At 38.5% G+C, this 16391-nt stretch overlaps 1 protein-coding gene and 1 long non-coding RNA gene across 3 annotated transcripts in view; one reads left to right on the top strand and one right to left on the bottom strand.

Annotated features, from left to right (window-relative positions):
- cacna1db (calcium channel, voltage-dependent, L type, alpha 1D subunit, b) overlaps nt 1-16391 on the bottom strand; it is a 119092-nt gene that overhangs the window by 59017 nt on the left and 43684 nt on the right. The window lies entirely within an intron of this gene.
- LOC122882714 lies at nt 5661-11735 on the top strand. The gene is made up of 2 exons (XR_006379444.1): nt 5661-5975; nt 10240-11735. It is a non-coding gene; the product is annotated as an uncharacterized LOC122882714 (long non-coding RNA).

Here is a 16391-nt window from a genome sequence, read left to right on the forward strand (position 1 = left end):
TAATAACTATCATCTCCCAAATCCTAGGCCACACCATTCTACCTTCCCCTTCCCTCTGCCTTTTAGGAGACCTCACACCCATCAGCCACCTACACAAACACCACAATGCCATATTCATCACCTTGACCCCCGCAAAAAAGACAGTATTCCTCAACTGGAAATACAGACACAAAATAACAACGTCAAATTGGCTTAATTTGTTGGCAAAACATCTCTCAGTGGAAGAAATCACTGCATCTACCAAAAAGCTAAAACAGCTAAATTTCATGACACCTGGCCCCCCTTTCTAAAAGCACTAAATCTGCCAGTGAAATAAAACCTCAAACACCTTAATTTATTTTTCTCTCTTTTTCATCTCTCTTTTCTTTTTTTCCATATATACATAACAATGTATATTCATGTTGTACATCAATACCTGTTTAGACTTATTATAAACCCATGGAGTTTGTCTGTCTCCCTGTCTGTCTATAATTTTATTCTGACCAATATTATGCAGGGGTGGGGGAAGGGGAGGTTGTTTTTTATTTGTTTGAATTTGTTTTTTGTTTCTCTTGTTAATTTTTGTTTTCTTTTATTATACACCTTGTGTTTGTTTTGGAGTGGTGGCACCTTGTCTGTAAATGCACAAATTGAATAATAATTAAAAAAAGGAAAAAAAACATAACATTTTCCCTGGTTACCACAGCAGTTGACATGGTAACTGGTTTCTGTTTTGTCAAAGACTTTGATTAGATCCACAGCCTCATGACTCCTGCTGACTTACAGTAAAATCAGGTCTCCAACAAAGTGTCAAAAATTGCATTCCTGGTATGACACACTCAACCTGAGCTTTACCACAATACCCACAGTTTCAATGCCAATCCAAAATTTAACATGAACTTATGCACTGTTTGGTACTTTCAAGAAATGTCCCCTGCATGCTGAGATTTGCACATCACCTCTAGAGGACATGCTGACTGGAATACTGAAAAAAAATAAATAAATTAGTGGTCAATAAAAATTGACTGCAGCAGTCAAACAGTGTATAACATTAGTCCACCATGTCTTATACTGAATCTCAGACCTCCTCAGCTGTGTGGCAAATGAGAGCAAAAACATAGATTTGTTTTTATTACAAAAACAACAAACATGGGTGCTTGGGGCATACAAAATCAGACATTTTCTGCATTGATTGATTGACCAAATTGTCAGCTCAGTGACAATGTTAAAATAATGAATTATGTTTTAATATGTACTGCTGACACTCACGCAAGCACACACACACACACACATGCTGATAGAGCTGACTAGTATTTGAGGTATATATTTGTAAGTGCACAAGTGCTTTTAAGCCAATGCAGCCTGGTATAATATGTTTGTATGTATCTTTGTAAATGCATGCATATGTTATCACACCCTATATTTGCATAATAAAGCTTAGTGATGTAGCAAGAATAGCAGCAAAAATGCAGGGCTGAATTAATTTAATAATGACATAGATAGGAGAGGGAGCAAAAGGGAAGAGAGGTAAATTATGAATATATCAGATCTGAAATCTGCATGCAAGGAAGGAAGTGAATCTCATGAGTGGGTGGAGTAAATGTCTGGCTGTAGGTATATGTGTGTCATGTCCCATTTTCTGAGTCAGAGCCTTAATATGACATTGGTTTGGTCCAGGTTTCTGAGACTTGAGATCAAACAACAAGGTCTTTAAGCAATCATTTTATTTATTAAAGAAAAAAGACACAAAACTTCATGAATAAGATATTGTATAAAAGGTAGACTACAAATATGTCGCATTCATTCCACCATGAGTTTTTCACTACAGACTAATGTAGATCTGTAGGGATATTTGAAATATTTTTTTCTGAAGACATGGAGACACTTTCTGGTTCAGTTTTGAGGGTAAAAATATCCATATATATGCAATTGAACATATCATGTTGTTAAATACATTGACATACTGTCCATGTCTTCCACTTTAAGATATGATATGTGTTTTAAAGTCAGAGGGTATAGTTTTTCACTGATGCTGGAAGGACACAAAACATGTAATTTTCACATTTTTTCTTGATATAAAAATTTACATGGTTCTTTAGTTTCATGGGCATACTGTAGTGTTCACAGATAAAATCCATTCAAACCTCATATAAGAACTTGAACAATCGTGGCTTTCATTTTGTAAGCAAAGCTAAAACTCAAAAGATACCTTTTATGAGCTCAAGGTTTTCATCTAGCAGCAGCATTGTGAAACATGTAACACTGGGCTTTTTTGGAGGGATGTGGGTGGAGAAGACCTGTATGAAATTAGAGCCTTTATGCCTTGGACCACATTTTGATGCTTTCCAATGACCCTCATAAACACAGCACAGGAAGTGATGCATTTTACATTAGTAGTTTGGAATAAGTTTGCAATAAATTAAGAACTAGGTACTTAGCATGAACAGTGATGGTCACAGTGGATGAACAACAGACAAAGAAACTCATCAGAACAAAATCCAAGGTAAAAGATGTTACAGTATTACCGGCACTATTTGATTGACAGATGATCTCTGGGAAATGCAGTGCAGAAACACCAAAGCAATGACAACTTAACTCAACAAAGATGTTATGTTATGTTAGAATATATTTCAGGGCCAAAAAACCAATCATCCCAAAGATGAAAACTCTTCAGTCATACTGTATGCCCTGCTGCATCATCAGCATGTTTCCATGGTAACAATGTGTCTGGTAATGGAAACAAGTCCCTGAATTTGGACAATTCCACACACATTTAGTTATTGTTCTTACACATTATTTCACTTTCTCACCTCCACTTTCTTTCTCTCTCACACACCTTTCACTCTCCTACATATCTCACTTTTCGCTCCCTTTCTCTCTCTGTCTCTCCCACACACACATTCTCTCTCTCTCTCTTTCACTGCCTCCCTCAATGCAAAAGGTTAGTGAGTCGGCAAGTTTTAAGGCCCATTAAGCTAAGCACTTCTCTTGTTGATTTAAAGGACACAAACACACAAATTGCACATTGACTCACACAGACACATTTATGCACACTGAAAGACACTGACGACGACAGTAACACGCACACTCAGACTTCACTCCCACACATGCGGACAGAGAGACCTGCAGTAGTACACACACTTCTGAAAGCCAAGCCGACCAGACAGACAGTTTCATACAGGGATCATAGACAGTCCTGGCAATGGCGACTTAGACACAGCCACAGTTTGGCTGTGCACTTACACAGCAGCCATTGTATAAACAGCTACCACCAGTTTGTTTTTGCTAGTTTTAGCTCCATAACTGCATGACTATTTATCATTGCATGGAGTTTAATTTAATGTCGTCTTCTTTTCAGGCAGTCATCGATTTTCATTTATTTCCATAAAGTATAAAAATCAATTTGTGGTCTCTTTAAACTTTCTTGAGTTGTGTAATCCATCACAATGAACATCACGTGTGCATACATTTTGAACCATGCTAATGGCTTGGCTCTAGAGATGGCATAACTTTGGTCCAGACTGAAATATCTCAAACAACTATAAGATGGGTGCCATGACATTTTGTACAGACATTCATTGTTCCCAGAGGATGAATCCTACTAACTTTGGTGACTTGTCATCTTGCGCCACCATGAGGTTGAAATTTGTGTGTTTTAGTGAAATGTCACAACTATTGGATGGATTGCCATGAAATTTGGTACACACATTCGTATCTCCCTCAGGATGAATAGTAATGAAATTGGTGTGTCAAATGTTAGCATGAAAACACTGTAAACTAAGAAGGTGAGCACGGTAAACATTACACCTGCTAAACATCAGCATGTTTGCATTGTCATTGTGTACATGTTAGAATGCTGACGTTAACTTTGGGCTCAAAGCACCAGTGTGCCTGAGCTAAGTACAGCCTCACAGAGCCACTAGCATGGCTGTAGACTCTTGTTTTTCAAAGTCATGATATTGTTGTGTAGTAATGCAGTTGAAGTTCAGACTGATTACAAAGCATTGTGTTACGTCAAAACAATTATAACTCCCAATGATGAATTAGACAATTCAAGCAAGAGTCTGCCATTTGATTTTCCTACCATACAGACCTAAATAAGCTGAAAGATTTCAGCGTGGTTTGCAAAATATTCAGCAGTAATGTAAAATATTTCTGATTCTTAGTGAATGGGCCAAAACATAAAGCATGCAAAATCACTGCTATGGTCCTTTTATACTGCAGAATACCCCAGATGCTTCAGATAAACAACTCAGCTGTCGTGTAAATATTGATTTTTCTACAATAGCTCTGTCTTTGTCTGGCTCCGAATTGTTAACTGGTGTAAGCTGAGTAGTGTGCCATTACAGTTGCTGGGTAATGACCTGTTAAGGTCAACAAGCGCCATGACTCAGAGCTGTTTCACACTGATAAGAGCCTTGAACACACACCTGCCTCCATCCAATTTAACATTCTTGCTCCAACCTCCTATTTACATAGGTCTGAAATGTCCGCTCCTCTGCTTAATGAACAGCTGACAAAGTGTGTGTACGTATGTGTGTGTATCTGTCTGTGGTAAATTCAGTCAACTGCATTCAGGTTGTGACCCGGGAGTAAAGCTGATAATCAACAAGGCTGTATCTGAAGAATGGAGATTACTGCAGGACAATGGAGACAAACAAAAGCACATGATCTTACATACTGAATTAACACACAGAGAGAAATGCACACACACAATAGAAACAATGCACATGGAAGAATAAGCAGTTACATGAACACCTAACAAAACTGCCAAGTGTTCAAAAACAAAATCAACAGAAAGAGAAAAAAATATGAAATTTCAAAAATGTATTTGAGATGAAGGGCTATATAAAAATCAGAGTTCAATTTTACACACATTTACAATCAGTAGACCCTTTCCTAAATGCCCAAGTCCACTGTATTCCAGGGTTTCAGCAAACTAAAGGCTGACCCATCAGAAGCTCATTTAGCATTTAAGCCCATAGTTTAGGAAACTAAAAAATAATATGAGGATACATGATGTGCATGTAACTTCCCCTCCCCTCCTCCATTCATGGTACATGAGTGGATTTAATATCTATAGGCAGAAAAGTAATACAGTCGTCTTTGCACTCTGCCCTATTAGATACCTCATGATAGCTATAATACACATGCGATACAGCAATGACAAAGACAATGTATCAAGAAATATAAACTGAGGATTATAACTATGATGAAGAAACTCCAAATTAAAACAAAGTGTGCCTCATTTGACACTGAAGTGAACAAATAATGATACAGGTTATGAAAATCTATCGAAGTGTAACATGCTGATGTAAATTATGGAAGTACACAGTGTCATGTGAAGATTTATATCCCTTTTATTTCACAGTATATGGTGCTTAGATTAGATAAAACTTATTTTGTACTAGCAAAGTGTTGTGTGATATTATCCTAAATAACTTTTTTTTAAACTAATGTTTGTCTTGAGTGTGCTAAAGTTTAAACAGGAGGGAAATGATGGAAAAATTCAAAATGTTAAACTGTTGAACACAATAAACAGAAAAGTAGCAGAACCGGAACCATCATCTTTGACGATAAGAACCACACAAGGTCAAACTGACCTCACGCTGGAATGGTTAGCTACTATGCAACCTTGGGGTGTGACTTGTTTTCTATGTGTATAAAAGATTACTGTTGACTGCTTACAGGCAGTCAATTCTGTACTGTTGAGGTGCATGTATTGACTCCTTGTGGCAAGTAAAATACTTTGAGGATAAAGATTCCAGTGACTCTGTCGTCTTTGAGTAAGATTTTTCTGACAACTTGGTCCTTTGAGCCAGATACCAATAACCTTTCCTCCATCCAGGGTTGGGAACTGAAACCGTGCACGGTGGAGTCTGGGAGTCCTTAAACAAAAGCCCTCCAGCTGAATTGCTGTCGAAAAGAGGCCAGGACCCACTGGAGGGGGAAGGGTGACAGGATCCTAGAGCATCACAGACTCACTGGACTCTCAGGTAAGAGAAAAATAAAATAAATAAATACGGAAAAAAAACTACTGATCCAAATACCAAACATGATGCTGAAACGGTGATGATGTTTTGATTAACCACTTTAGAAATATGTACAAGCTATACATATTGTCTATCTAGCAGAAAAAAAGAATCAGAGAAACATTACTCCATGTTGGTATAGCGGAAAAAGATCAAAGAATAGTCCATAGTCTATGTGAGAAGACTACAGGAATAAATAACTCTGTGCGCACATTAAAGATAGAGAGAAAAAAAAGAGTTCTGGATCAGGAAAAAAGAACAAAAACACAGAAAAATTGAATAACTTACTTAAAAACTTGTGTATGTAATCATATTGTGTATGTGTGCCTTAAAGTGTGGGAGGTAGATAACAGTGTCTGGAAACATAACGGTGACAACGCAAACAGTGTCTTACTGACTGGGTCAGTTGCTCGGCTGAACTCCATACAAACTGACTGGCTGTTAAAGGGGAGAGCAAGATGAAAACATGGGAAACAAATGTTGTAAAGAGGAAAGTGAAGAGTTAACAGGCGATGGGAAGTACATGTTGCAGAAAAATGAAAGGAATGTGACATACTTAAACAAGTGGAGAAAAAAGTATGGGTTTTCAGGAAAATTAAGTGTACCAGAATGTGCAAAACTAGTGCAGGAAATAGAGAAGGAATGTGGTAAAAATGGAAAAAAGCATAAGCAGAATGGCCATGCAGAGGCAAGAGCTTGGTTGAGTGAGGTAAATAAGCAAAAGGAAGGCATAAAAAAGAAATAGGAATTAAGAACAGGACTATATATACGGTATATATATATATATATACATATATAAAAGATAAAAGACAGCTGGTGATAGTGCAGCTTTGAAAGACCTGTATTTTCTATGCTGCTAAAATGCGTGCATGCGTGTGTGTGAGTGATTGCTTGTGTGTAAATGAAAATCCCTCCCCTCCCAGTATGTGTGAGAACAAGATGAGAAGAGAAAAAGAGATAAACACTGTACTGGAAAAAAAACTGTAAAGCTCATCAAAAGAGTATACTGTTTATTAATGGTTCAGTTAATCACAAGGGAGTAGAACCTGTAAAAATAACACCATAGTCATCACTCCGTCCACACCAGAGACAATATCCACTTAAACCTGAAGCTGAAGCAGAGATAGAACCTATTATAAAAGATCTTTTGCAAGCTGTAAATAAAGCAATGATGCCATGAGCACCTACTGTGCCAGACCCGCACACATTGCTCAATGATCTAAGACCAGAAAATAAGTATTTTTCAGTCTGTGATATAATAATGCCTTTTTCTCAATCCCAATACACCCAGATAGTCAATTTTGGTTTGCATTTACTTATAAAATGAAAAGATATACTTATACCAGGTTAGCCCAAGGTTACTGTGAATCACCAACTATTTTTTGTCAGACAATGTCAGCTAATCTAGCAAAATTCATGCCCCCTAGAGGCAGCCAAATCTTGCCTCATGTTGATGATATCTTACTCACTTCTCCAAATCATGAAGACTGCAAAACTGACACATTAGCTCTACTAAACTTTCTGGCAGAGCAAGGGCATAAAGTCAGCAAAAGTAAGCTATAATTGTGGCAAACAACTGTTAAATAGTTGGGTTACAATCTCTCACAAGCAGGAAGACATTTGGATGAATCCAGAAAAACAGCACTATTGCAAGCTCCTAAAACCAAAAACAAAACGACAAATTATGTCATTTTTAAGCAATGAAGAATTTCTACAGAAGTTGGGTATCAAACTATGTAGCTGTCACAGCGCCACTGTCAGGCCTAATTTATGACACACTGTCAGCATCAGATCCTATAAACTGGACACCAGAAGCAGAAGAAGCATTTGTTAAAATAAAGCAATTACTAGTAAGCACAGCAGTTTTAGGTCTACCTGACTATATAAAATAATTTACCCGGACTGTAGCCTGTAAAGATTGCTGCATGACGTCAGTGTTAACTCAAACCCATGGTGAAAAACAAAGATCAATAGCTTACTACTCAACCAAACTAGACGCTGTAGCAAGAGCTTTACCACCATGTGTTCAAGCTGTAGCTGCATCAATGGCTGTGCAGGCCTCAGCCTCAGTGGTGTTGTTCCATCCACTGACACTGAAAGTGCATCATGCAGTAGCAGTAATCCTACTGCAAAATAAGATTTCATATTTTTCACCATCTAGACACCTCTCGTGTATGACTGTGTTGCAATCACAACCACACCTAACGATAGAAAGATGTACCACTTTGTATCCATCAACACTGTTGCCAGTGGAAACTGATGGTACACCACACAATTGTTTAACAGATATAACAGAAAATGTCTTGCCACAACCAGAACTGACTGACACCCCCTACCTAAACCCAGAAATGACAATGTTTGTAGATGGTTCAAGTAGGAAAAATCCAGATGGCACTAATGCTACAGGCTATGCAGTAGTAACAATAGAAGTCAAACTCTTTAACTCCTCCCTCTAAGTGTTAGTCCATATGACCCTAAGCCATTAAATTGGACATTGATCATTAACATCTCTGCAAAACTTGACATAATTGTGCAATATTCTGTGTTAATACTCCTGTGCAATATACTCTTTTCAGTTTAAAATTCCCTATTTATTGATATTTATTCATACCTCTATTACTGCTGTCCAATATCCTCCATCTCATCATAATCTTAATAAGCTACACTTGACAGTTCATGCACTATTACTTTATACTGTATTATTTTTATCAACCAGTAAATCCACTTTGTACTTCACACTTATTTTAATTTTATTCTTATACCCACTTGGTACTTAATTTATTTTCTGACCTGTATTATAGTGTATTATATTTTTTGCTTAGTACTTCTATTCCTGTGTGCACTGACGTGATAGTGAGCTGCTGTAACAAAAGAGTTTCCCCTCGGGGATCAATAAAGTATTTCTGATTCTGATTCTGATTAACAGCTAAACCACTCCCAAAACATTACTCTGCACAAGCAGCCGAGTTGGTAGCATTAACAGAAGCATGCAAACAAGCTAGAGATAAAATAGCCTACGTTTACACTGATAGCCAATATGCATTTTCCATCATACATGTTTTTGCACAGCAGTGGAAGAACAGAGGTATGGTTACATCTATGGGAAAACCAATAAACCACAAAGATCTTATATTAGATTTACTAACTGCTATTCTACCTAAAAAAGTAGCAATTTGTAAATGTGCTGCACATACACGAGGGACAGATTTCATTTCAATAGGAAACAACAAAGCTGATGTAGAAGCTAAAAAAGCAGCCACATTAACAGCTGACACTTTCCTCACAGAACCTCAAGACACATACATTGATCACCAAGTGCTGAAAGACATGCAAACAACAGCACCTGCAACAGAAAAGAGAAAGTGGGAAAACAAAGGAGCAAAATTAAACAGAGATATAACCCTATTCTTGACCAGAAGGGAAACCCATCCTACCACACAGCTTATTTAAATATGCTGCATTATTGAGCCCTGGACCTTGTCATGTCTCAACAGGAGGGATGGTAGCAACAATTGAGAAAGTATTTACAGCATATGGCTTCTCAAATTACTCAATTACTCAAATTTTGTTTGACCTGTATTATCTGCACGAAGCACAATCCACAAGGAAATGTGAGACCAAAGAGGGCTATTTCCAAAACCTCAATTTCCATTCCAACACATTTGTATGGACTTCATATAACTAAATAAGTGTGAGGGAAAGAAATACTGCCTGGTAATAATTGATATGTTCACAAAATGGGTAGAAGTATTTTCGTGTCCACACCCTGATGCTATAACAGTAGCAAAAGCAATAGTAAAAGAAATAGCACCAAGATATGGCATTCCGAAGAAAATTTACAGTGATAATGGAACACACTTTGTGCCATGAGTGAGATGACACTATTTACAAACACTAAACATTAAACTAAAGAACCATTGTGCATATCACCCACAATCTGCAGGTTTGGTAGAAAGACACAAAGGAATTATCAAATCTAAGCTAAACAAAACCATGGAAGAGACAGGAACAAACTGGTTGTACTGTCTCCCTCTGTTGGTGCTAAATATGCATGTCACACCAACATCATCAGGCTTAACCCCATTTGAAATGATGTATGGAAGACCATACAGGCTACCACAGCTAAAACCATTTGACAGACCTGAAGAAGAGAGAGAGCAAACATTAGCTGATTACATGGTACAAATGTTAACAAAGAAAGAGATCTCTTCTGTTAATTCTATTCCAGAAGCAACACCAAGTCCTGCGGATCCAGTGGTACAGCCAGGCGACTGGGTGCTGACTAAGGTCATAAAAAGGAAAACCTGGTCCAGCCCGCGGTGGGAAGGCCCATTCCAAGTCCTCCTCACCACCCCAACTGCTGTCAAAGTTGCTGAAAGAACCACCTGGATCCATCTGGCAGAGTATGGTCTAGACCTGCTCTATAGGAAAAGCGCAATGAGATAACTTCTGTTATGAATTGGCGCTATATAAATAAAATAGAATTGAATTGAGTCTGTCACACTGTAAAGGGTATTTGGGTTGCCTGAAGGGGCAGATCAGACTGGAGGCTCTTAAATTACTGGCCTGCCGGTGACTGGGGGAAAGGCTACAAAGGGGCTCATTACTAAATACTTAGCGGGCCGTCTCAAACCCAGTGAACAATTAAGATCCCAGTCATTTAGAGGTGACGTAGTTGTAGAGTAAAACAGTACTGAACCCCCAGAAGGTACCCCAAGAATATGGATAGACAAAAACCTTGGCATCCATTTAGGCATCCAGGGCTCTGTGGAACTCTGGGGTACAATCTGTTGTTTTACAACTGTTGATCTGATAATAGTATTTCCAATCTTATGGTATGAGATGAGAACAACAATAGAACAAACCCCATCTTAGGATGATATACACTGCCCAACAGACAAGAATAAGCAACTGTATAGCATGTTCAACAGCCAGACCTCAATTGAATCTTCCCTGTTCTGGTGGGCAACAATAAATAATAATGTGGATTGGATTAATTATCTGTACTATAATCAACAGAGGTTTGTGAACTACACCAGAGATGCAGTAAAAGGTATAGCTGAACAGCCAGGCCCTACCTCTCTGATGGTGTGGCAAAACAGAATGGCTTTGGACATGTTGTTGACTGAAAAAGGTGGTGTTTATGAAATGTTTGGAACACTTTGCTGTACTTTTATTCCTAATAATACAGCACCTGATGGGAGCATTACCAGGGCCTAAGAGGGTCTCACTGCCCTCTCAGAAGAACTAGCTGAAAACGCTGGCATAGATGATCCATTTCCTTGAATCCTGGTTCAGAAAATGGAGTGGGCTAATATCTTCTCTCCTAGTCTCCTTAGCAGTTGCCGTGGCCCTGATGGCAGTGTGTAGGTGTTGCTGCATCCCCTGTATCAGAGGCCTCCTTCAGCATTGTTTGATATAGCAATGACAAAGACAATGTATCAACAAATACAAACCAAGGATTATGACTATGATGAAGAAACTCCAAATTAAAACAAAGTGTGCCTCATTTGACACTGAAGTGAACAAATAATGATGCAGGTTATGAAAATCTATCGAAGTGTAACATGCTGATGTAAATTATGGAAGTACACAGTGTCGTGTGAGATTTATATTCCTTTTATTTCACAGTATATGGTGCTTAGATTAGATAAAACTTATTTTGTACTAGAAAAGTGTTTATGTGTGATATTATCCTAAATAAAAAACTTTTCTTTTAACTGATGTTTGTCTTGAGTGTGCTAAAGTTTAAACAGCAGGAAAATGATGGAAAAATTCAAAATTTTAAACTGTTGAACACAATAAACTCTGTATTCCCAACCCCTCACATCATTAAAGCACAGAGAAGTAACAGAACCGGAACATCACCTTTGAAGATAAGAACCACACAAGGTCAAACTGACTTCAGGCTGGAATGGTTAGCTGCTGTGCAACCTTAGGGTGTAACTTGTTTTTCTATGTGTATAAAAGATTACTGTTGACTGCTTACAGGCAGTCAATTCTGTACTGTTGAGGTGCATGTATTGACTCCTTGCGGCAAGTAAAATACCTTGAGGATTAAGATTCCTGTGACTCTGTTGTCTTTGAGTAAGATTTTTCTGACAACATGGCATGATGTTACATAATAAACATTAAATCCCTTTTATTTTTCACATCCCTGGATGGTAAGTGTAAGAGAGTGTGAGAGTAACACGTGGCGCAGGCCTAAAACTGATTCTGTGAGATGGAATTAGAGTGGGGTTGAGTGCTGACCAGGAGGTGGAGAGAGAGACTACAAGTGGCACCCGAACCCTGTAAACACTCTTCTCTAGACAACCTTTTTTTCTGTTAGAACTGGGGAGGAGACAAATGCAATGCCCATATTGGTATGCTGAAGAGCTACTATAGAGAGCTGTTCATGTTTGGTTTTGTTTGGTTTCATGTAAACTGCTCCCCAAAAGAATAAATGAAACAGTTAAAGTTATTGGGTCTGTTCTTTTTTCCCTGTGTCCAAGCCCAGTGAGGAACACTGCACTTGTGCATAATCTCCTTCTGTGCTTGTAGTACAGCTGTGATAGGGATAACGTTGCCATGGAAATCAGGCTTGTTCATGTGTGGGCAGAGAATGAGACTTGAAGTTGGGATACTCAAGACAACTGCCTCCGGTACAGCATACCCAGTCAGATAAAGAGGAGTTTCCACTGATGCACTCCAGTGAATGCTCAGTCCTTTAACTTAAATATTTTCAAAAAATACATTACAAATCTTTCGTAGCCAGCAAATGCCTTTAAATCTGAGCAACACACGTAAAAGGTGAGTGACCATTATTAAAGATGTTTTAAGTAGGTTCACATTTTGTCACGAGTCCACCTTGATAGAGACTATCTTTCATGTTTTTTGCCCTGTGTTTACCATGCCTGAAGATTCTTTGCCTACCCTTCTTTGGTTTTGTCTTCCCGATCTGCCTGCCTGCCTGCCTGGTTTTTGACCCCCTGCCTGTTTTTTGGACTTGATGGAAATCAGTTTTCCATTCATTTCTGAGTCGTTATACATTTTGTTTTAATTTAAAAAATATAGCTCCACTACATTTTTTTCTACATTCTACTAGTACTTATGGTCTCAATAGCTAATTTAAATTCTTCTTATGTGTGGGTTGGTGGTGATTTTAAAAATCATTGCTCTTAAAGCCTTAAAGGTGCAAACATATGTTTAGGGGTGTGTTTACCTTGATTGAAAAGGTCTTTGCCTCACAGTTTTTGCATTATGCCCATCCAACCCCAGCTCAAAGTATACAGTAGTTAATTGCCACTGGCTACGTTTGTAGTGAAGGTAGGAGGACTGAGTGCATTTGTCCTCCTTTCCCTTAAACTTTACCTTCCATGGCTTTAAGGTGTGTTTACTCGCCACTAACAACAGCACTACACAGGACCAGTTACACAAAGCAGAGACAAAACAAAGCAACTTAAGTGATTTATGGAGGAGTAGTGCATCCTGTAAGCTCCCAAATTACCTGTTTTGGGAGCTGGATAACAAATTTAGCTTGCTGAAGTCAAGAGAACTCACAGTCTCTGTACAGAAGAAGAACAAAATGCTCTACATGATGTTTTTAGATACACAGAGCCTCTGGAGCATGTTTTCAGTCAGGAGGAGTCAATTCGGTAACTGTCTCTACGGTTTGAGTTTAAAACACTCCGATAGAGGTGTGACGTGAATATGAAGACATTTAGGGTTCTGCTACATGCCAGTCAGCCTTATCCTCTCTATTATCACGGCTTTATTGATTGACCTATTAGCCTGGCTAAACCACAATCACCACTTTTGAGATAGAGCTGTACAATAGTTGATTGACAGGTCTTTCCTGCACTCAGACATCAACATGAACCTTTCCTACACTTGACAGGACAAATGCACAACTTACTGGGCTGCCTTTAGTCTTGCATTACATTTTCAACCCTCTTCCAGACTGAAAATCCTAAAATTATTTTTGGAATGAATGATTGCCTGTTTTTGCCCTTATTCTGAAAAAGACAATATTCCTACTCAGGAATCTTAGTATGCTTCTTTGCATCAAAATAGGATAGAAGTTTTCCACCGGTGGCAGACTTGTTCGACTGTGCGAACACAGCCTCCCTCTTTCATTCGTTCAACCACCTTCTCGAAAAGGTTGGCTTTTCGATATTTGCGCGTATCCAAAAAACTGTTGATATCCAAGTCTTTCATAATGTTTCAAAGTAGGTGTGTTTCTCCTTCCAACCAAAAAAGTGGGCTTGCAATGCATGCATCTCAACCACAGCCTTGCAAACTGTTGGCTAGTTGGTTTGTTCACAACACACAGAGCTGACCATAAACAGGCAAGAGTGTGCATGTAAACACAACCAAAGTAACACTGTGCTGTGTCAGCTATTTTCCCTCATTGAATAATTCTGTTCTTCTAATGTAATCAAGTTTTGATTTCATCTCAAAATGCACAAACAGTCAATACACTGCAGCATTTTCATATAGAATTTTAATTATGTGCATTCAGTGCTGACTGCCAACAGTTTGAGAGTGTTTTAACCAGGTTACCATTATTACCACTTGGTGGTAGAACTAGAAGCCAAGTCAGTGTGAAACAGCAGAGTTTAAACCGAGAGCGATTTAAAAACCAAACACCACCAAGGCAACACCTACTTCAACAAAATAGGCTGCTAAAACAAAATAAAAACAAATTATGGCACCTCTGAAATCTAATTAAATCATTAACTCAAGACCTTGGTAACAAGGTGTCCTGGTGTCCTTCACCAAACACCTACCAGCTCATGCACAGTGCTATAATAAATTTAATCTTAAAAGAACAAAAACATGCAGTGAATAAGTCAAAAAACAAATTCCTTGATCATACAATCAAATTGTCACATTAACCAGTGATTGATACTCCATGAAGGGGTGATTAGTTGAGTTGGTAGTGTAGTGGCAATTCCTTCGGAATAAAGAAACATTCAAGGCAATCACTTGTCTTTCTGTAGGTTTACTTCAAGCGTCTGCAGACGGACTCACAGCAGCAAAAACATACATCAGTATAATCTGCTCTGAATGAGTACAGAGAAAAAAGGAGCATTAGTTATTTATCCAGTCTTCAGGGTCAGACTCCTCAACCCGGGGAGAAGAGTGTCCCTGAAGTCTGGACATAACAGTCAATAGGATAATTTGTGGTTCCATGTCATCATTATCAGTGTACTGTTCTCATCTCGCAGTCCAAACAATCATACACAGGTGAAGTATTGACGCCAAACAATTAAAATAATATCTGTATGCTATTATATCAGAGAGTCTGTTTGTTCTTGCCATTACAATTCCTCCCTTTTTAGCATAAAATCATCTTAAAAATACTAATCAAAATAATTAAGAACAAACATTAGGTAGGAAAGGAAAAATCTAACAACCAGACAAGTGGGGAAAACCTCAAGTGTCAGAGGAAGAAAAACCCCACATATACTTATCATTAGCTTATCCAGCAAACTTCAATTCAATAGTCATTAGCAATCCTTATCATTGTAACTGGACACAAATAGGAATGAACTAAAAAATTTTATGAGACTAAACTAAAACCCTAGGTTATAACCAATAAGCATGCGTGAATCAGCAAAACAACAGAACTATTATTATTATTATAACTGTAACCATTAGGTAAATAGCTCTAGCAGTAATATATGAGCATACATGAGCATTTTATTCTAAATTCTCTGAAGCAGCAGTGTGGCTACATGCAGCTTTATTCTCCTCAAATCATCTCATTGTCAAACGGTGGAATCCATTCAACAGAGCTGGATGTTTCTATTGGCATATTCATATACTGACCCATAGATGATTTAATTGCTGTAGCAATCATTGATCTGAAGCAGGGAATTACACAGCAGGTCAAAAGGAGGAAGAGCACAATAACTAGGAGCACGGGTGCCAGCATTTTCATCAACACATTCTTCCATCCTCCCATAGTCAGCCATGACCACATATCCCATCCTTCCACACTCTGGGAGCCTAGGCTTTTCTCCTCATGCAGTAGGTCGTTCAGATGGGAAACAACATGAGTCATATTGTCTGTGATGTCTGGAACATAGGTGCCGCAATCAGTCCCAATAATATGACAAAGTCCTCCTTGACTAGCCAGCATCAAGTCCAAAGCCATTCTGTTCTGCAGGGCCACGTTTTTGATCCCCTGCATGGTAGGAGTGAGAGTGGAAAACCCTACCTCTACCAGTGCCGTCAAGTTCTCAAGATCTATGGCCAGGTGGTCTATCTTGTGTGCATTATTCACAGTCCCCCACCAGGGGAGGATGCCACTGATTCCTTTCTCCCCTGGTGACACTCTCGTAGTGGATCGCCGTGCTCTGTGTGGTAAGTAATAGTGAGCATAGTGGGTGT

Source organism: Siniperca chuatsi, linkage group LG10 (assembly GCF_020085105.1).
Source record: "Siniperca chuatsi isolate FFG_IHB_CAS linkage group LG10, ASM2008510v1, whole genome shotgun sequence".
In the NCBI taxonomy this organism is placed as follows: domain Eukaryota; kingdom Metazoa; phylum Chordata; class Actinopteri; order Centrarchiformes; family Sinipercidae; genus Siniperca; species Siniperca chuatsi.